Here is a 21,308-nt window from a genome sequence, read left to right as displayed (position 1 = left end):
GCGTCAGTGGCTAGGAATCCTGCAGTGAGCAATTCACCTCCTGACTCACTAAAGCTTGTCCACTGTGGAACATTCTCCACTTGCCTTAATAAATGCAACTCCAATAATACTCAAAGTTTGACATCATCCAGGATAAAACAGCCAGCTCAACTTGTATCACATCCGCAACATTCACTCCCTCCAACATCAATGTTCAATAACAGAATTACCATTACAAAATGCGCTGCAGAAATTCAACAAGGCTCCTTAAACAATATCTTCTGTATCCATGACCACTACCATCGAGAAACACAAGGACAGCAGATACATGAGAAACATGAGAATCTGTAAACACTCCTCCATGCCACAAACCATCTTGATTTGGAGATACAGTATATTGCCATTGCTTCAGTATTGCTTGGTCTAAAACTTGGCACACTCTCCTTATCAGCACTGTGGGTCTACTGACACCAAATGGACTGAGCAACAAGGGATGAGCTGTAGATGCTGGCCCAGTCAGTGACAGTTATATCTCATTAGTGAATGAAAGAAAGTTAAAATATGCCCACATTTTCAGGGCCTCTTGTGGCACAATGGTAGTATCTCCGCCTCTGAGCCAAGAGACCCAGGTTCAAATCCCACCTGTTCCAGAGATACATGATAACATCTCTGTATAAGGTGATTAAGGAGCATCTGTGCACAAGTTTAAAGAGATGTGGATTTTTTTTAAACCAGAAAATTGTATACGAAGCAATAATTGTTAGCACAGGACTTGAGAGTTTGCTACATCCGATATTTAAAACACCTAAGGTAAAGTCAGTTAAATGACATTTTAAGAGAAGATTCTAAGGATTTTGTTTCTTAAACACAGTTACATCAGAAAAAGTACTACACACATATAAGAAACAGTATCCTAGTAAAGTGACCATGTCACTCTACCAGTCCTATCAACAAGGTCACAATATCACCAACTGTGCATAAGCCATTGAGAAAACATTAGACATGTCCAATAAAAATGACGCCAAGTAGATCACATTACATCAGATATTGCAATGCCTGCTATACTGATCAGCCAATGTTAGTGAAGTTCACATCAAGCGAAAACTGCCTCCAAATGTACTTTTTAAAAATTTTCACACAAGGTGAAAAGCAAAGGTTTGCAGTTCAAAGGCCAATATGATTGAAGAAGAATGAGAGGAGCAACAATAAACAAGTGATTAAGTAATATTAGGCTTAAGATTAAACTTCCTGAAGATTATAGGGGACTGGAAAGACTAAAAAGGCAAAAAAGGCCATGTACTGAGACAAAATAAATTAAAAGAAAAATAGTGTAGCAAATTTTAATTACCAATTCTTTATTTCTCAGTTGAAAAACTAGAGGCAAGCAGTTAAACTTTTGTCATCAGGAGGAGGAAATCAATGCCCTAAGCTTCCCTAACATAATTTTTATACAAACAATCTATATACTTGCCTACTTCTAGCATGGAGCTACTTAGATATGCAAATACTGTAAAGATATGAGGCCAGTGGTATGCAATGGTCAGGTATAAATGGGCAGTCACAGACCTGGCACTCTGAGTTTAGCAAGGATTCTTAGAGATCACTGACAGCTGCTCAGAACAAATGGTCAAAACATTTATTGCCTCATGTCCTAAACAAACACTGCAGATCATACTCAACTCTTAGTACAAATTGCATGAAATTTGCAGCTTTTCAGATGCGTTTTTAAGTGTGTTGTATCCTATATGACTAAGTTTAAATGACATAGATAGCCATTTCATATACTCCACAAACCTATGATAATGGACTTCACACAAGCATATTTCAGAACCAGTGACGTGAATTCAACTAATTAATGCTTTCTCTCTTTCAGCAATCGAAGTATAACAGATATTAGTTCGATACTTGTGCTGCTTCTCCACTACTTGGAGTCAACATGAAGTTATTCATCCATTTAATTATAATGGTTTAAATTATGGCATCTTTTTGGGACAGCGACACTGCTCAAATTGTTCTAAAGACTGCTTAGGCTATCAAGCATATATACTAAACCTTGTCCACCATTTACAAGGCACAAGTCAGAAGTGTGATGAAACACTCTCCACTTGCCTGGATGGGTGCAGCTCCAACAATACTCAAGGAGCTTGACACCATCCAAAAGGAGGTAGCCCCCTTGACTGGCACTATATTCACAAATATCCACTCTCACCACCACTGAAGCTCAATAGCAGCAGCGTGTACTAGTTACAAGATGCGCGACAAAAATTCACTGAAGATCCTTGACAGCAACTTCCAAACCCCTGACGACATCTACCTAGAAGGAGACAAGGGGAGCAGTTACATAGGAACACCATCACCAACACCACATGTTCCCTTCCAAGCCACTCATTATCCTGTCTTGGAAATATATCAATGTTCCTTCATTGTCACTGGGTCAAAAACCCAGAGTTCCCTCCCTAATGGTATTGTGGGTCAACCTACAGCACATGGACAGAAGCAATTCTAGGAAGCTCACCATTACCTTCTCACAGCAACTTGGGATGGGCAATCAATGCTGGCCAGCCAACGATATCAGTGTCCCACGAAAGAATAACAAAATCCACAAAAATGCGGGTGTCACAATTTCACTTGTTGAAAGGAAAGCCAGGCACCAGTTTTAGTATACTGGATTGATTCGAGCTTTAAGAAGTACTGTTGATTAAGTGGTTAAAAAGTGAAATTGCTGAAATATAGATCAATAGATTTATGTTGGGTATGTGTACCAAGAAACATTAAGATGCTGGATTAAAAGCAGAAAATAATGCAGTCAGAAAATATAATTGATGGAAAATATAATAATTAAGGTGGGACTCTCAAAAATTCAAACAGAGTTCAACACAAGTGTTCATCCATCTTTTTTCTCATGGATGCCACCTGTTATATTTCCAGCAATTTCACTTTTTAATCTGAACATGAATCGTGCAATCCTTGTCACTTATTCTGGCAAAGACCAGTTCGTTAGTTTTGCCTGAACTTCAGGATAACCACTTAAGCAACAGTAACTTTTAATGAGATAAAATGTTTTCATGAAACAATTTTGTTTTCATTTAAAATTTAGTGTTCAGCAATTTATGTTTTTCAAACATATTTAAAGATAGAAAAATATGCAGAAGCAGACAATCTATACACCAGATCTTATGACATTATTCCAAAATTCTATGGTGTCAGCCACAATGCCATGTAATCTCTCTTTGTGTTGATGACTTCGAGTGTCCTATTTCAAAAGGAAAACTGAAAGTTGAGCTTCTACAAGGTACTATAGATGGGCCTAGGCCTATGAACCACAAAATAATTTTGGTGCATTACTTAGACTATTTTCAGTGATCAATTTCTCTACAGTTTTTCATTCAGATTTAAAAATTTTAATTAATTTTAAAATTGGAGACAAAAATAAAAATGAACCGCATCAAGCAGTGCTAAAGATTATAAGATCCTTCAGTAATGTGAAACCACCAAGATATGATAATTGATTGCAGAGTCAATATTACATCACTTTTAAACTGAGTCAACAGGAAAGTTATTGGGACCAGACATTCCACATCCGTTTCTCCAGTGGTTATAATAGGTACAAAGGGACAGGAGGAGCTCATTTAGTCCCTCAGGCATTCTGCCATTCAATCTGATTCCAGATCTGTATGGTACCTCAACTCCATTCAGCGGCATCTGCTCCATATTTCTTGGTACCCACATCCAACACAAATCAATTGATTTTAGTCTTTAAAGCTTGAATCAACCCAATATACACAGACTTTTGGGGATAGCAAGCTCCAGATTTCAATTATCCACAGTGCTTCCTGATTTAATTATAGATGACCAACTTGATTTTTTACTTGTTATGTAGTTTCCTGCTGGAACTAAGTATTTCTCGCTATCGACACTATAAAATCCCATATTTTCAATACATCAAATAGATTATGATGTGGACATGTCGGTGTTGGGCTGGGCTGGACAAAGTCAGAAGTCACACAACACCAGGTTATAGTCCAACAGGTATATTTGAAATCACAAGCTTTCAGAGCACTGCTCCTTCATCAGGTGAAGTGAAGAGACGTGTCAAAGGAGCACGCTCTGGAAGCTTGTGATTTCAAATAAACCTGTTGGACTATAAGCTGGTTTCGTGTGACCTCTGACTCAAATAAATTAAACCTCAATCTTATAAATTTATGGGAATATAGACAACATTTGTGTGACCAGTTGCCACATCTAGCTCTAAGCCCTCAAGTCAAACTGTACTATACCCCTAAGATCAATATATTTTTCCTAAAGATTTTGTGCTCTAAATGAAATATGGTACTCTAAAAAGAAACAACTCCCGAGAGCAGGCCTAAGTGAAGCTTGGTTTGATGGACCATAATTTTTATTTTTACAGGGAGAAAGTGAGCACTGCAGATGCTGGAGATCACTCAAGTCAAACTGTACTATACCCCTAAGATCAATCCGCTGCACCCAATGTGGCCTGCTCTACAGTGGGGAGACAGGCCGCCTACTTGCGGAACGTTTCAGAGAACACTCGCACCAACCAACCCAACCGCCCCGTGGCTGAACACTTGAACTCCCCCTCCCCCCCCTCCCACTCCGCCAAGGACATGCAGGTCCTTGGCCTCCTCCATCGCCAGACCATGGCAACACGACGCCTAGAGGAACAGTGACTCATCTTCCACACAGGAACCCTCCAACCACAAGGGATGAATGCAGATTTCTCCAGCTTCCTCATTTCCCCTCCCCCCACCTTTTCTCAATCCTGACCCTCGGACTCAACACCGCCTTCTTGACCTGCAATCTTCTTCCCAACCTCTCCGCCTCCAACCCCTCTCCAGCCTATCACCCTCACCTTAGCCTCCTTCCACCTATCGCATTCCCAACGCCCCTCCCCCAAGTCCTTCCTCCCTACCCTTTATCTTAGCCTGCTTGGCACACCCTCCTCATTCCTGCAGAAGGGCTTATGCCCGAAACGTCGATTCTCCTGCTCCTTTGATGCTGCCTGACCTGCGGTGCTTTTCCAGCAACACATTTTTCAGTTTTTATTTTTACACCTCGGTTACTGTGCTGCTTTACCACTGAAGGATAATGTTCTTTTAACAAAATAACAAAGTTATTTTATAAAAGACAATTTGAAAATACTTAATGAACAGCAAAAAGAAACATGCAACACTTTTCTCCCCAGCAGTAGGCTTCACAGACACTCAACCCCAGTGATGCAAAGCTTCTTTCTTAACTTTAAAATTTCTTACTAAACTAAACACCACAGACATTTCACTTAAGCACATGCCTGCACATAATTTTTCTCACTGAACTCAACAGGGGTTGACACAACATAGGACTTTTTTTTTCCTCGTCATAGAGATGTACAGCACAGAAACAGACCCTTTGGTCCAATTCATCCATGCCAACCAGATGTCCCAACCTAATCTAGTCCCACCTGCCAGCACCCAGTCCATATCCCTCCAAACCCTTCCTATTCATATACCCATCCAGATGCCTCTTAAAATGTTGCAGTTGTACCAGCCTCCACCACTTCCTCTGGCAGCTCATTCCATACACGTACCACCCTCTGTGTGAAAAAGTTACCCCTTAGGTCTCTTTTATATCTTTCCCCTCTCACCCTAAACCTATGCCCTCTAGTTCTGGACTCCCCCATCCCAGGGAAAAGACTTTGTCTATTTATCCTATCCATGCCCCTCAATTTTGTAAACCTCTATGAGGTCACCCCTCAGCCTCCGACGATCCAGGGAAAACAGCCCCAGTCTGTTCAGCCTCTCCCTATAGCTCAAATCCTCCAACCCTGGCAACATCCTTGTAAATCTTTTCTGAACCCTTTCAGGTTTCACATCTTTCCAATAGGAAGGAGACCAGAACTGCATGCAATATTCCAACAGTGGCCTAACCAATGTCCTGTACAGCCACAACATGACCTCCCAATGCCTGTACTCAATACTCTGACCAATAAAGGAAAGCATACCAAATGCCTTCTTCACTATCCTATCTATCTGCAACTCACTTTCAAGGAGCTATGGAACCTGCACTCCAAGGTCCCTTTGTTCAGCAACACTCCCTAGGACCTTACCATTAAGTGTATAACTCCTGCTAAGATTTGCTTTCCCAAAATGCAGCACCTTGCTTTTATCTAAATTAAACCCCATCTGCCACTTCTCAGCCCACTGGCCCATTTGATCAAGATCCTGTTGCAATCTGAGGTAACCCTCTTCGCTGTCCACTATACCTCCAATTTTGGTTTCATCTGCAAACTTACTAACTATACATCTTATGCTCACATCCAAAACATTTATATAAATGACAAAACGCAGTGGACCCAGCACCGATCCTTGTGGCACTCCACTGGTCACAGGCCTCCAGTCTGAAAAACAACCCTCTACCACCACCCTTTGTCTTCTACCTTTGAGCCAGTTCTGTATCCAAATGGCTAGTTTTTCGTGTATTCCGTGAGATCTAACCTTGCTAACCAGTCTCCCATGGGGAACCTTGTTGAATGCCTGACTGAAGTCCATATAGATCACGTTTACCGCCCTGCCCTCATCAATCCTCTCTGTTACTTCTTCAAAAAAACAAGTTACTTTGGCTATTTTGAGACTGGTAGTCATCTGCTGGTATGGATCTTTTCTTCTGAACTGAACCTGATTCTAAACTCTGGCCTCTCTAAAAGCTCAGCTTAATAGATACTTCAGCAATTATCTCACCAGGTAGTTGGTCATCGATTTCTTGGAATTAATGTATCGACCCACTGCATTGAAAAAAAGTCAATTTCTGACTCTATTGAAGAAACTACTTTCACAGATCTTTCTAAATCTGTTTTATCTTTTCCTTGGAACCCAAGTTCCCAACTAACATATTATAAACCTTCATCATACAAATGACATTTCAGTGATGTTTCTTTTCTCCTTTTAATCTTGCCAGTCTAGGTTAATTGTTTTCTCTCTTGCCCCATAGACACTGGCTCACAATGCTGCACCATTGCAAATTTACCAATAAATATGCAATCATTCACCTGAATAATACTAAAGCCAAACTGTACGTGGAAACAGGTTATAACAGAACTTAAAGTCAGAGTCATACAGCATTCAGTGAGCATCCAAATCTTCATGGACAGTAGCACAGAAAGCAATTTCAGCATGTCTCTTGCTACTCCAAATAAGTGCATACTTTAAAAAAGCAACTGAAACTGAAGACCTGTTTAACTAAATGCTACATCAGGCAATACCTCTACAATTGAGGAAGTGACACCCTCCATTTCTTTAGATGAAAATATTAAATTATGCCAATAAAATGGCATCTTAATGGTATTTGTTTAATACAAGAGGTGTAAATCATATAACAGCAGTTGACAAACTATGTTTATAGCTTAAAAATGTGTTGCTGGAAAAGCGCAGCAGGTCAGGCAGCATCCAAGGAGAAGAAGAATCGACGTTTCGGGCATAAGCCCTTCTTCAGGAATGAGGAGGGTGTGCCAAGCAGGCTAAGATAAAAGGTAGGGAGGAGGGACTTGGGGGAGGGGCGTTGGGAATGCCATAGGTGGAAGGAGGTTAAGGTGAGGGTGATAGGCCGGAGAGGGGGTGGGGGCGGAGAGGTCGGGAAGAAGATTGCAGGTCAAGAAGGCGGTGCTGAGTCTGAGGGCTGGGACTGAGAAAAGGTGGGGGATGGGGAAATGAGGAAGTTGGAGAAATCTGCATTCATCCCCTGTGGCTGGAGGGTTCCTAGGTGGAACATGAGTCACTCTTCCTCCAGGCGTCGTGTTGCCATGGTCTGGCGATGGAGGCGGCCAATGACCTGCATGTCCTTGGCGGAGTGGGAGGAGGAGTTAAAGTGTTCAGCCACGGGGCGGTTGGGTTGGTTGGTGCATGTATCCCAGAGGTGTTCTCTGAAACGATCCACAAGTAGGCGGATCCAATGTATAGGAGGCCACATCGGGTGCAGCGGATGCAGTAAATGATGTGTGTGGAGGTGCAGGTGAATTTCTGATGGATATTGAAGGATCCCTTGGGGCCTTGGAGGGAAGTGAGGGGGAAGGTGTGGGTGCAGTTTTGCATTTTTTGCGGTTGCAGGGGAAGGTGCCGGGAGTGGAGGTTGGGTTGGTGGGGGGGGTGTGGATCTGACAAGGGAGTCGCGGAGGGAGTGGTCTTTCTGGAATGCTGATAGGGGTGGGGGGGGGAAATATATCCTTGGTGGTGGGTCCGTTTGGAGGTGGTGGAAATGACGAAGGATGATCCAATGTTTCTGGAGGTTGGTGGGGTGGTAGGTGAGGACTAGTGGGGTTCTGTCCTGGTGGCGATTAGAGGGGCGGGGTTCAAGGATAGAGGAGCGGGAAGTGGAGGAAATGCGGTGGAGAGCATCGTCAACCACATCGGAGGGGAAATTGCGGTCTTTGAAGAAGGAGGCCACCTGGGTTGTTTGGTATTGGAGTTGGTCCTCCTGGGAGCAGATGCGGCCAAGGCGAAGGAATTGGGAATATGGGAAGATGTGTAATCTAGGTAGCTGTGGGATTTCTCCAGCTTTCTCATTTCCCCTCCCCCCACCTTTTCTCAGTCCCAGCCCTCAGACTCAGCACCGCCTTCTTGACCTGCAATCTTCTTCCCGACCTCTCCGCCCCCACCCCCTCTCCGGCCTATCACCCTCACCTTAACCTCCTTCCACCTATCGCATTCCCAATGCCCCTCCCCCCAGTCCCTCCTCCCTACCTTTTATCTTAGCCTGCTTGGCACACCCTCCTCATTCCTGAAGAAGGGCTTATGCCCGAAACGTCGATTCTCCTTCTCCTTGGATGCTGCCTGACCTGCTGCGCTTTTCCAGCAACACATTTTTATGCTCTGATCTCCAGCATCTGCAGTCCTCACTTTTTCCTAAACTATGTTTATATTCCTCTTGCTGGTAATGAAATTCCAGTGCTTTTTTTTTGGGGGGGGGGGGCGGAGTACAGGAAGAGGAAAAAAGAAAAAGAAGTTAAACTCGCAAAATTTAAAACATTATTTTCAAGGCAGCCAAACAGTTAACTCTGTTAATATTCTTCACTGGGATGTGCTGTCCAAGACATAAATACATCAATCTGATTGCTTAAGTTATTTTATTTCTGCTGGAAATAAAATGAAGGGAATAAAAATCACAATGCCCCACCTTTCACATCACTAATTAAAAATTAGTTAACTCATCTAGATCTCACCAGATAATGCACTGGATAAAAGTACTGCATCAATTCAAAAAGTGGTTCCAAGTTGGGTCACTGTTGTTTTTAGTTTGTCAACCAAATCTGGGTGGGAACTAATTTTACCAACTGATCTCCATGCTCTAGTGTTGAACAAGAAAGCCATAGTTCCTTATTCTGACAACCATCTGGTGACATGTGTGTGTGGTTGCCTAATAAGGACATGATCAAAACTAAAATGCTCCCCATGGTCGAGTGACTGGCTAACATGGATAAATAACAGCCAATTGAACCTGGTACTGGAAGACAGCAACCACCAGCAGACCATCGGCAAACATACTTGTCACTCACTTAAGAAAGAACACATTGCTTTAAAAACAGGATGAAATATACCTTTTTACTGAAAAAAGAAACATTCTAAAACGCACGAAAACAGTTCTATCTGCAAACATTGTACCACTGAGGAAAATCAACATCAAGAAATTATTAAGAAAGATCTGATACAATGTGGTATAATGTATCATACACATGCTAAATATATAATGTATTTTGGTTACAAATGTAAATATTAATACAGCTCTCACATTATTTTCAAAGATAGTTTATCTAAAAGTGTTACGCCCTAATTTACAACATAAATTCAAAGAAAACCAACATGAATATATAAATTAACTGCGGAATGCTCAGTTTGATTCCAGTCTTTGCACATTTCTTTAAAAACATTGACAATAGATTCAAGACATTATTTGCTTTCAGATCTAAATGGATCTAGGGTTAGCAAAAACGAGCAATATTTAGACACTATGACTGCATCTAGATAATGTGGAAATGTTAAAAATGACAAAAACTAACAACAGGTTGCTGTTGTGGTATCACATTAATACAGCTAAATCACTAAAGATTACAATCACATTGCTGATATTAATCTCAATTTCAGACAATTGCAAGTCTCCCATTATCTCTCAAAACAATCAGTTCTCATCAGTAAAATATTAGTTATGTTAGGAGATTTTCTGCTTTCCAAACTGATTTCTTTTATTAAACAAACATTTAATTATGTCATTGTCGACCCAAATTGCATCATGATTGTTAAGTTCATAAACTCCTGGTTTATTTAACTTCAATTAGGAGGGTTTAAAACAGTACAAAAAATAATATTCTCAGGAGTGCTTCTCTTCACCTTTGGGGCTTGGATTTAAATTTAATAAAAAAGAGACTAAGTGAAAGACTTATTGCTTGTGAGGCTGCTAAAGATAACGTAAAAAGAAATGATCAGCCATGATCCAATTGCCAGTAGGCATGTTGGTCATACAAAAATGCAGTTGACACTTTGACCTCAGCAGGACATTGATGGATGTAACATCAGTTCTGTAGCAGACAGTTTTCTAAGATTTTTGTGTTATATCCAGAAAGCAAAGATAACTGTACTTCTGCTCTAATTTATTATCAAGTCCACCAAGCATGACGCAGACCTAAGCAAGGATTTCTGAACACAATAGGTAGTATGATTTCAAGCATAAGTGTACTGCAACCAGATGCAGAGTAAAGCTTCCTCTACTCTGCACTAATAATGAGGATATCTCAAGCAAAACCTCAGAGGGTAACTCTTTTTTGCACCAATTTGACCCCTTTACGATTTCATGTATCAGGTAAGTTCAGCAGTAGAATTTGCATCAAAGAAAGAAGCCTGAACAAGGCTTTGAAGCATAAAGGGATCTACTACCGAGCAATAATTGAGTGCTCCATTATTAGAAATTTCAACTGAAAGTTGACACAAAGTAAAATCCTGTTTCACAGCTTAGGTGGACACAAATGAGAGGAGTAAGGAGACGTTTAAAACAATCTTCTCAAGAAACATTTCTCTATTGCAACCACTGGCTAATTCAGCCACTGCTGAAACCTTCATCTACACCTATACCTTCAGAATTGTCTATTCATATGCATTCCTTGGTTGTCATTCCCATTCTACCCTCTGTAAACTTAAAGTTTTCCAAATCTCTGCAGTCGGTGTCATAACTCACACCACCTTTCATTCAATTACCAATCCTGCGCTGACTGACACTGACTCCTTGTCTGGCAATGCTTTGATTTTAAAAATTCTCAATCTGGTTTTCAAAAGCCTTTGTGGCCTTGTTACTCTTCATCTCTTTAATCTCCTCCAGTCTTGCCCCAGCCTGAGATATCTGCACTCATTTCATTCCAGATCTTAGTCATTTTCAATTTTAATCCCTCCAACGTTGACTGTGTTTTCTGCCCCTACGCCCTGGAATTCTCCTGTACAGCAACCTGCTTCTCTTTTCTAAAAGGAAACAAAACCTTTTCGACCTACCTCTTTGAGCAAGCTTTTGGAAACCTGCCCTAAAATCCCATGCGACTCAATGCCATATTTTGTTTTATAATAATGCTTTTGAATGTTTTATGTTAAAGGCAGCAAGTTAATAGCTATTGTCATTGTGTTTGATTTATAATATTCCAAAAAAAAAACTAAGAATTGAACTGATGCCAAACAAATCAGTTTCAAATCATCTAAAAAGTAGAAACTTTATTTGGCTATTTCAATTTCACCAATATGATAGTTATACTTTATATGTAATGATACTTCTACCCACCTTAGAGCAACCCAATGCTTAATACACATAGCGCAAACGTGCATGAAAATATGTTTTCATGTGCAACTAACTGCAGCTTGCAACAAAAGTAGGGGACTATGCTAAGATGAGACATCTTTAACCTATTTTCCACTTTTGTGTTATTTGGAAGGCTCTGTTCACAATTTAGGAGTTTTATTTAAACTATGACCTTTCCTGGTTCACAATAATAAAACAACACCAATCTAAAATAGCTATTTGTGGCAGCAGAATGGATATAGGATTTTTCTTATCATGTCTTAAATGTTCTACAGGCTATTTAGATGTCAGTGATCATGTAAACAGTAAGAAATTTAAACCCCAGATAAACATATCATCTGTGACAAAAGGCAACAAGGCGAAAGGCAGACATATGCAGAATTACGAAACTAAAAGTGGCTTTGAAGAGGAAGGGTGGGAATGACTCTACTGAGCCTTTAAGCCACACATTATTTACAATAAACACATTAAACGGTCTATTTGGAGCAGCCCACGGTCAGGAATTCCTAGCTAGAATTTAATTTTGAATTGAAAACATTGCAGATAAAGAGAGACAGAAAACGCTAATTTTGTTAACAAAGTAGTTGTTGACTCTTTCAAATAAGAATAAAAATGACAGTGTAAAATCAAGATGAAGAACACAAAAATTGAGACTGCAAGTAAGGCAATACTAAATTTGCCTAAGACTATATTCTCCATTTGTTCTGTATTATTAAATCAGGTTCACTAACATTTTCATTGAATAACAAAGAGATGCTCATAGACTCATACATTAGACAAGGCCATTCTGCCCTTCATGCCTCTACCAATTATCTGAAATGGCTATTCAATTAGCCCCACTCCTTGCTGCTTGCCCATAGTCCTGTAAACATTGGTTTATGAAATACTAGGTTGTACAGTAAACTTAATTTTAAAATCAGGTCAACAAGTAATTTTGCAGAGGAAGCCACATATGAAAAGAAGTAAATTTACCTGAAGTGCTTCAAGCAACACTAAAAAATCAAGCTGGACTTAAAAAAACAGCTGCAATTATGCACTGCAAAAGTGATCATTTGTTTTCTGAATACATGTTGATCAGCACATATAAAGAGTTATAAACGTATAAAAATGTTTAAACATTAGAAACATTTAGTAGTTCACATTCTGCCTTAAGAAGATCCAAGAAAAAAATGGGATTTCACAAAATTCAGCTTGTTCCTTCTGCCAGGAGAATACGCTGGCAATGATATTATGACAGAAGGGGCAACTTGGCCCATCATGTCTGCACTGTCCCCTCAAATGAGCATTATCTTGTACCAAATTGAGTGTGTTTTGTTATTTTCAAATATCAACCTGAAACTATTTCAAACAACCAAAATCGAATGCAGCAGTAAAAGTATACCATATGAGAAGCTGCTGTAGTTTACATACCCAGATTAAATTTTTTAAACAAATCTTATTAGGATTGAACTGCATTAAATTATTCAACGCTGCCATGGGAATATATTACTGCTGTGCGCTTTGGAGTACTCCAACACAGACAAAGAAAGTCAGAATTCTCCCTGGGGAAAACAGGTCAACATAAGGTGAGAGCAACTGCTGTTTTCGAGTTTTGCACTAACTCAATCCTAGCTTGTACTCGTGCAACGGGAAAGCGCACAAATTGTGGGAAACTAAGAGACTTCGCAAAATTTCCCAGCTTCACAAGACCCTGGAGTCTACTGTTCGGTGATGGTGCCTTAAGAGATCATGTGTTTCAAAAGGTCAGCTGGCACACGGAACCCGCTTCACTTAAGAATGTCGCACGGCCAATACAAACAAGACACTGGCGTGCCAAATTTGTCCTTGTCGGAAGAAGCTTATCAAAATTATCCGGTCACTTTTCATCAAATAACCCAGATGATCTTTCACAGACCAAAAAAAAACACTAAGTGACTCAAATTTACCGTTTATACGTATGACCCATCAGAATTGGTCCCCGATGCATAATATAACTAACAAAAACATCCCAAATTAAAACAATACTACTGATACGATCTCATCTTGTCAAACACATATCGATTGATTATTTCATAGGACTACTTTTTCGTGGAAATTTAAATTGGTTTAGGGAAGCAAATGACAGTTTGGCTAACAACCCACATATTTCAAATCAGTTCCTAAAAACATAATCCAACGCTTCGTTTCAACTGAGAATCAAGACGCCAAACGGATTTTTTTCCCCCAATTCACTCAGAATCCATCCCACCCAACATGATGCAGTGCCGAAAAGCGGAAATAAAAAAAAGTTACAAAAAGATTAAAGAACAATCTAAAGCTAACAAGGAGGGAGTGCCCATCAAAGCTTTTTGGCGTTATCACACAATTATCTTCTAATTTCGCGACGTTTGACGCTTACCAGGCGTTTTCTGATAAATAAATGATTGAGAAAGGACCAGGTAAACTAGGGTTGTTTCTGTGGAACTGCATCCAGGTACAATTAGAATTTTTAAAGAATAAAAAAAAAGCAGAAAACGGCAAAACAAAAAGCTTGAACTATTTCCTAGTGTTGGACGCCAGAGCTCGTCTTCTCAGACTGTTTGTACCAATAAAATCCTGAATGTTTGCACAATAGAATCCTTGTCAGATCATCTCGATGAGATCACTTCCCTGTCTATTAACAAATTGTTTCAATTTAAATTACGAGTTGACTTAAATTCGACACTTCCAGGACCACATTCCCTGGGAAGGGCCGACCGAAGAAACTTTAAAAGAGACAAAACAAAGTGAACTTTTTTTTCTCGGCGAGACTGGGTCAAACTTTAACAAAAGAAACGTCAACACGTCTCGGACGTAGTTTCAAAAGTCACCACAACAACACGAGCGGATTCAAGTGCGATCGAACAGATTTAACTTCATAAGCCTTTTGTTTTTTCTTTGTTTAAAAGAAAGTTGTTGTTTGAAGACTGGGAAAAGTTGTAGCTGGAGCTACTGAGAGTCACAGACGAGATTAGCGAGAGGCCTACACAGCCCGCCGCTAGATTTACACCCGATGCCCGGCGGACACTCCGCCGCCCGCCCCCCGCCGCATCCCCCTCCCTCCGCTCGGCGAAAATACAAAAGGCGTCAGGTACAAACCTGTGCGACAAGGAGAGGGTGGGTGAGGCCGCGGGCCCGGCCGGTTCAATCCATGAGGTGCGTGTGTGTCGGGCGGCTGTGCTTTCCCTGTCAGCCCCGAGCTCAGGGAACTTCCTGCTGGAGCGCCATTACTCCCCGAGAGACTGCTTCCTGTCGGTGACGTCAGGCTCGGCGGCGGGGAGAGGCCCCGGGGAGACAGTGGGGGGGGGGAGGAGGAGACAGTGGGAGGGGGGGGGAGGAGACAGTGGGAGTGGGGGGGAGGAGACAGTGGGATGGGGGGGGAGGAGACAGTGGGAGTGGGGGGGAGGAGACAGTGGGGGGGGGGGAGGAGACAGTGGGAGGGGGGGGGAGGAGACAGTGGGAGGGGGGGGGAGGAGACAGTGGGAGGGGGGGGGGAGGAGACAGTGGGAGGGGGGGGGGAGGAGACAGTGGGAGGGGGGGGGAGGAGACAGTGGGGGGGGGGGGAGGAGACAGTGGGAGGGGGGGGGGAGGAGACAGTGGGGGGGGGGAGGAGACAGTGGGAGGGGGGGGAGGAGACAGTGGGAGGGGGGGGAGGAGACAGTGGGAGGGGGGGGAGGAGACAGTGGGAGTCGGGGGGAGGAGACAGTGGGAGGGGGGGGAGGAGACAGTGGGAGGGGGGGGAGGAGACAGTGGGAGGGGGGGGAGGAGACAGTGGGAGGGGGGGGAGGAGACAGTGGGAGGGGGGGGAGGAGACAGTGGGAGGGGGGGGAGGAGACAGTGGGAGGGGGGGGAGGAGACAGTGGGGGGGGGAGGAGAGAGTGGGGGGGGAGGAGACAGTGGGAGGGGGGGGGAGGAGACAGTGGGAGGGGGGGGGAGGAGACAGTGGGAGGGGGGGGAGGAGACAGTGGGAGGGGGGAGGAGACAGTGGGAGGGGGGGGAGGAGACAGTGGGAGGGGGGGGAGGAGACAGTGGGAGGGGGGGAGGAGACAGTGGGAGGGGGGGAGGAGACAGTGGGAGGGGAGACAGTGGGAGGGGGGGGAGGAGACAGTGGGAGGGGGGGAGGAGACAGTGGGAGAGAGGGGGAGGAGACAGTGGGAGGGAGGGGGAGGAGACAGTGGGAGGGAGGGGGAGGAGACAGTGGGAGGGAGGGGGAGGAGACAGTGGGAGGGAGGGGGAGGAGACAGTGGGAGGGAGGGGGAGGAGACAGTGGGGGGGGAGGAGACAGTGGGAGGGGGGGGAGGAGACAGTGGGAGGGGGGGAGGAGACAGTGGGGGGGGAGGAGACAGTGGGAGGGGGGGAGGAGACAGTGGGAGGGGGGGAGGAGACAGTGGGAGGGGGGGGAGGAGACAGTGGGAGGGGGGGGAGGAGACAGTGGGAGGGGGGGGAGGAGACAGTGGGAGGGGGGGAGGAGACAGTGGGGGGGAGGAGACAGTGGGAGGGGGGGAGGAGACAGTGGGAGGGGGGGAGGAGACAGTGGGAGGGGGGGAGAGGAGACAGTGGGGGGGGGAGAGGAGACAGTGGGAGGGGGGAGAGGAGACAGTGGGAGGGGGGAGAGGAGACAGTGGGAGGGGGGGGAGGAGACAGTGGGAGGGGGGGGAGGAGACAGTGGGAGGGGGGAGGAGACAGTGGGAGGGGGGGGAGGAGACAGTGGGAGGGGGGGAGGTGGGAGGGGGGGGAGGAGACAGTGGGGGGGGGAGGAGACAGTGGGAGGGGGGAGGAGACAGTGGGAGGGGGGGGAGGAGACAGTGGGAGGGGGGGGAGGAGACAGTGGGAGGGGGGGGAGGAGACAGTGGGAGGGGGGGAGGAGACAGTGGGGGGGAGGAGACAGTGGAGGGGGGGAGGAGACAGTGGGGGGGGAGGAGACAGTGGGAGGGGGGGAGAGGAGACAGTGGGGGGGGGAGAGGAGACAGTGGGAGGGGGAGAGGAGACAGTGGGAGGGGGGGAGGAGACAGTGGGAGGGGGGGGAGGAGACAGTGGGAGGGGGGGGAGGAGACAGTGGGAGGGGGGGAGGAGACAGTGGGAGGGGGGGGAGGAGACAGTGGGAGGGGGGGGGAGGAGACAGTGGGAGGGGGGGGAGGAGACAGTGGGAGGGGGGGGGAGGAGACAGTGGGAGTGGGGGGGAGGAGACAGTGGGAGGGGGGGAGGAGACAGTGGAGGGGGGGAGGAGACAGTCGGAGTGGGGAGGAGACAGTGGGACGGGGAGGGGGGAGGAGACAGTGGGAGGGAGGGGGGGAGGAGACAGTGGGAGGGAGGGGGGGAGGAGACAGTGGGAGGGAGGGAGGGAGGGGGAGGAGACAGTGGGAGGGGGGAGGAGACAGTGGGAGGGAGGGAGGGGGGGGAGGAGACAGTGGGAGGGAGGGAGGGGGGAGGAGACAGTGGGAGGAGGGAGGGGGGAGGAGACAGTGGGAGGGAGGGGGGAGGAGACAGTGGGAGGGGGGGGAGGAGACAGTGGGAGGGGGGGGGAGGAGACAGTGGGGGGGGGAGGAGAGAGTGGGGGGGGGAGGAGACAGTGGGAGGGGGGGGAGGAGACAGTGGGAGGGGGGAGGGAGACAGTGGGAGGGGGGGGAGGAGACAGTGGGAGGGGGGGGAGGAGACAGTGGGAGGGGGGGGAGGAGACAGTGGGAGGGGGGGGAGGAGACAGTGGGAGGGGGTGAGGAGACAGTGGGAGGGGGGGAGGAGACAGTGGGAGGGGAGACAGTGGGAGGGGGGGAGGGGAGACAGTGGGAGGGGAGACAGTGGGAGGGGGGGGAGGAGACAGTGGGAGGGGGGGAGGAGACAGTGGGAGGGGGGGAGGAGACAGTGGGAGGAGGGGGAGGAGACAGTGGGAGGGAGGGGGAGGAGACAGTGGGAGGGAGGGGGAGGAGACAGTGGGAGGGAGGGGGAGGAGACAGTGGGAGGAGGGGGAGGAGACAGTGGGGGGGGAGGAGACAGTGGGAGGGGGGGGGGAGGAGACAGTGGGGGGGGAGGAGACAGTGGGAGGGGGGAGGAGACAGTGGGAGGGGGGGGAGGAGACAGTGGGAGGGGGGGAGGAGACAGTGGGAGGGGGGGGAGGAGACAGTGGGAGGGGGGGAGGAGACAGTGGGGGGGAGGAGACAGTGGGAGGGGGGGAGGAGACAGTGGGGGGGGAGGAGACAGTGGGAGGGGGGAGGAGACAGTGGGAGGGGGGGAGAGGAGACAGTGGGGGGGGGGGGGAGAGGAGACAGTGGGAGGGGGGAGAGGAGACAGTGGGAGGGGGGGAGGAGACAGTGGGAGGGGGGGAGGAGACAGTGGGAGGGGGGGAGGAGACAGTGGGGGGGGAGGAGACAGTGGGAGGGGGGGAGGAGACAGTGGGAGGGGGGGGAGGAGACAGTGGGAGGGGGGGGAGGAGACAGTGGGAGGGGGGGGAGGAGGACAGTGGGAGGGGGGGAGGAGACAGTGGGGGGGAGGAGACAGTGGAGGGGGGGAGGAGACAGTGGGGGGGGAGGAGACAGTGGGAGGGGGGGAGAGGAGACAGTGGGGGGGGGGAGAGGAGACAGTGGGAGGGGGGAGAGGAGACAGTGGGAGGGGGGGGGAGGAGACAGTGGGAGGGGGGGGGAGGAGACAGTGGGAGGGGGGGGAGGAGACAGTGGGAGGGGGGGGGAGGAGACAGTGGGAGGGGGGGGGAGGAGACAGTGGGAGGGGGGGAGGAGACAGTGGGAGGGGGGGAGGAGACAGTGGGAGGGGGGGGGAGGAGACAGTGGGGGGGGGAGGAGACAGTGGGAGGGGGGGAGGAGACAGTGGGAGGAGGGGGAGGAGACAGTGGGAGGGGGGGAGGAGACAGTGGGGGGGGCGAGGAGACATTGGGAGGAGGGGGAGGAGACAGAGGGGGGGGAGGAGACAGAGGGGGGGAGGAGACAGTGGAAGTGGGGGGAGGAGACAGTGGGGGGGGAGGAGACAGTGGGGGGGGGAGGAGACAGTGGGAGGGGGGGAGGAGACAGTGGGAGGAGGGGGAGGAGACAGTGGGAGGGGGGGAGGAGACAGTGGGAGTGGGGGGGGGGAGGAGACAGTGGGAGGGAGGGGGGGAGGAGACAGTGGGAGGGAGGGGGGGAGGAGACAGTGGGAGGGAGGGGGGGAGGAGACAGTGGGAGGGAGGGGGGGAGGAGACAGTGGGAGGGAGGGGGGGAGGAGACAGTGGGAGTGGGGAGAAGACAGTGGGGTGGGGAGAAGACAGTGGGGTGGGGAGAAGACAGTGGGACGGGGAGGGGGGAGGAGACAGTGGGAGGGAGGGGGGGAGGAGACAGTGGGAGGGAGGGGGGGAGGAGACAGTGGGAGGGAGGGGGGGAGGAGACAGTGGGAGGGAGGGAGGGAGGGGGGGAGGAGACAGTGGGAGGGAGGGAGGGAGGGGGGGAGGAGACAGTGGGAGTGGGGAGAAGACAGTGGGGTGGGGAGAAGACAGTGGGACGGGGAGGGGGGAGGAGACAGTGGGAGGGAGGGGGGGAGGAGACAGTGGGAGGGAGGGGGGGAGGAGACAGTGGGAGGGAGGGGGGGAGGAGACAGTGGGAGGGAGGGGGGGAGGAGACAGTGGGAGGGAGGGGGGAGGAGACAGTGGGAGGGAGGGAGGGAGGGGGGGAGGAGACAGTGGGAGGGGGGGAGGAGACAGTGGGAGGGAGGGAGGGGGGGAGGAGACAGTGGGAGGGAGGGAGGGGGGGAGGAGACAGTGGGAGGGAGGGGGGGAGGAGACAGTGGGAGGGGGGGGGAGGAGACAGTGGGAGGGGGGGGAGGAGACAGTGGGAGGGGGGGGAGGAGACAGTGGGAGGGGGGGGGAGGAGACAGTGGGAGGGGGGGGAGGAGACAGTGGGGGGGGGGAGGAGACAGTGGGGGGGGGAGGAGACAGTGGGAGGGGGGGGGAGGAGACAGTGGGAGGGGGGGGAGGAGACAGTGGGAGGGGGGGAGGAGACAGTGGGAGGGGGGGGGAGGAGACAGTGGGAGGGGGGGGAGGAGACAGTGGGAGGGGGGGGAGGAGACAGTGGGAGGGGGGGAGGAGACAGTGGGAGGGGAGACAGTGGGAGGGGGGGAGGGGAGACAGTGGGAGGGGAGACAGTGGGAGGGGGGGGGAGGAGACAGTGGGAGGGGGGGAGGAGACAGTGGGAGGGAGGGGGAGGAGACAGTGGGAGGGAGGGGGAGGAGACAGTGGGAGGGAGGGGGAGGAGACAGTGGGAGGGAGGGGGAGGAGACAGTGGGGGGGGAGGAGACAGTGGGAGGGGGGGGAGGAGACAGTGGGAGGGGGGGGAGGAGACAGTGGGGGGGGAGGAGACAGTGGGAGGGGGGGAGGAGACAGTGGGAGGGGGGGGAGGAGACAGTGGGAGGGGGGAGGAGACAGTGGGAGGGGGGGGAGGAGACAGTGGGGGGGAGGAGACAGTGGGGGGGGGGAGGAGACAGTGGGGGGGGAGGAGACAGTGGGGGGGGAGGAGACAGTGGGAGGGGGGGAGAGGAGACAGTGGGAGGGGGGGAGAGGAGACAGTGGGAGGGGGAGAGGAGACAGTGGGAGGGGGGAGAGGAGACAGTGGGAGGGGGGGGAGGAGACAGTGGGAGGGGGGGGAGGAGACAGTGGGAGGGGGGGGAGGAGACAGTGGGAGGGGGGGGAGGAGACAGTGGGAGGGGGGGGAGGAGACAGTGGGAGGGGGGTGGAGGAGACAGTGGGAGGGGGGGGAGGAGACAGTGGGAGGGGGGGGAGGAGACAGTGGGAGGGGGGGAGGAGACAGTGGGAGGGGGGGGGAGGAGACAGTGGGAGGGGGGGGGAGGAGACAGTGGGAGGGGGGGGAGGAGACAGAGGGGGGGGAGGAGACATTGGGAGGAGGGGGAGGAGACAGAGGGGGGGGGGAGGAGACATTGGGCGGAGGGGGAGGAGACAGAGGGGGGGAGGAGACAGTGGAAGTGGGGGGAGGAGACAGTGGGGGGGGAGGAGACAGTGGGAGGGGGGGGAGGAGACAGTGGGAGGGGGGGGAGGAGACAGTGGGAGGAGGGGGAGGAGACAGTGGGAGGGGGGGGAGGAGACAGTGGGAGTGGGGGGGAGGAGACAGTGGGAGTGGGGGGGAGGAGACAGTGGGAGTGGGGGGGAGGAGACAGTGGGAGTGGGGGGGAGGAGACAGTGGGAGTGGGGGGGAGGTGACAGTGGGAGTGGGGGGGAGGAGACAGTGGGAGTGGGGGGGAGGAGACAGTGGGAGGGGGGGAGGAGACAGTGGGAGTGGGGGGGAGGAGACAGTGGGAGTGGGGAGGAGACAGTGGGACGGGGAGGGGGGAGGAGACAGTGGGAGGGAGGGGGGGAGGAGACAGTGGGAGGGAGGGAGGGAGGGGGGGAGGAGACAGTGGGAGGGGGGGAGGAGACAGTGGGAGGGAGGGAGGGGGGGAGGAGACAGTGGGAGGGAGGGAGGGGGGGAGGAGACAGTGGGAGGGAGGGGGGGAGGAGACAGTGGGAGGGAGGGGGGGAGGAGACAGTG

General features: G+C 49.7%; 1 protein-coding gene across 2 annotated transcripts in view; it reads right to left on the bottom strand.

Moving 5' to 3' along the window:
* LOC122565355 (protein strawberry notch homolog 2-like) overlaps positions 1-15,049 on the bottom strand; it is a 163,860-nt gene extending 148,811 nt beyond the window's left edge. For both annotated transcript variants that reach the window (XM_043721239.2, XM_043721240.2), the window contains exon 1: positions 14,893-15,049. The gene's annotated coding sequence lies outside the window, so the exon portion shown is untranslated. The remainder of the gene's footprint in view (positions 1-14,892) is intronic.
* Positions 15,050-21,308: the final 6,259 nt, after the last annotated feature.

Source organism: Chiloscyllium plagiosum, unplaced genomic scaffold (genome assembly GCF_037043375.1).
Source record: "Chiloscyllium plagiosum isolate Xiang-an unplaced genomic scaffold, Cpla_swu_hap1 HiC_scaffold_28, whole genome shotgun sequence".
NCBI classification, from domain to species: domain Eukaryota; kingdom Metazoa; phylum Chordata; class Chondrichthyes; order Orectolobiformes; family Hemiscylliidae; genus Chiloscyllium; species Chiloscyllium plagiosum.
This window is presented reverse-complemented; position numbering and strand designations above follow the sequence as displayed.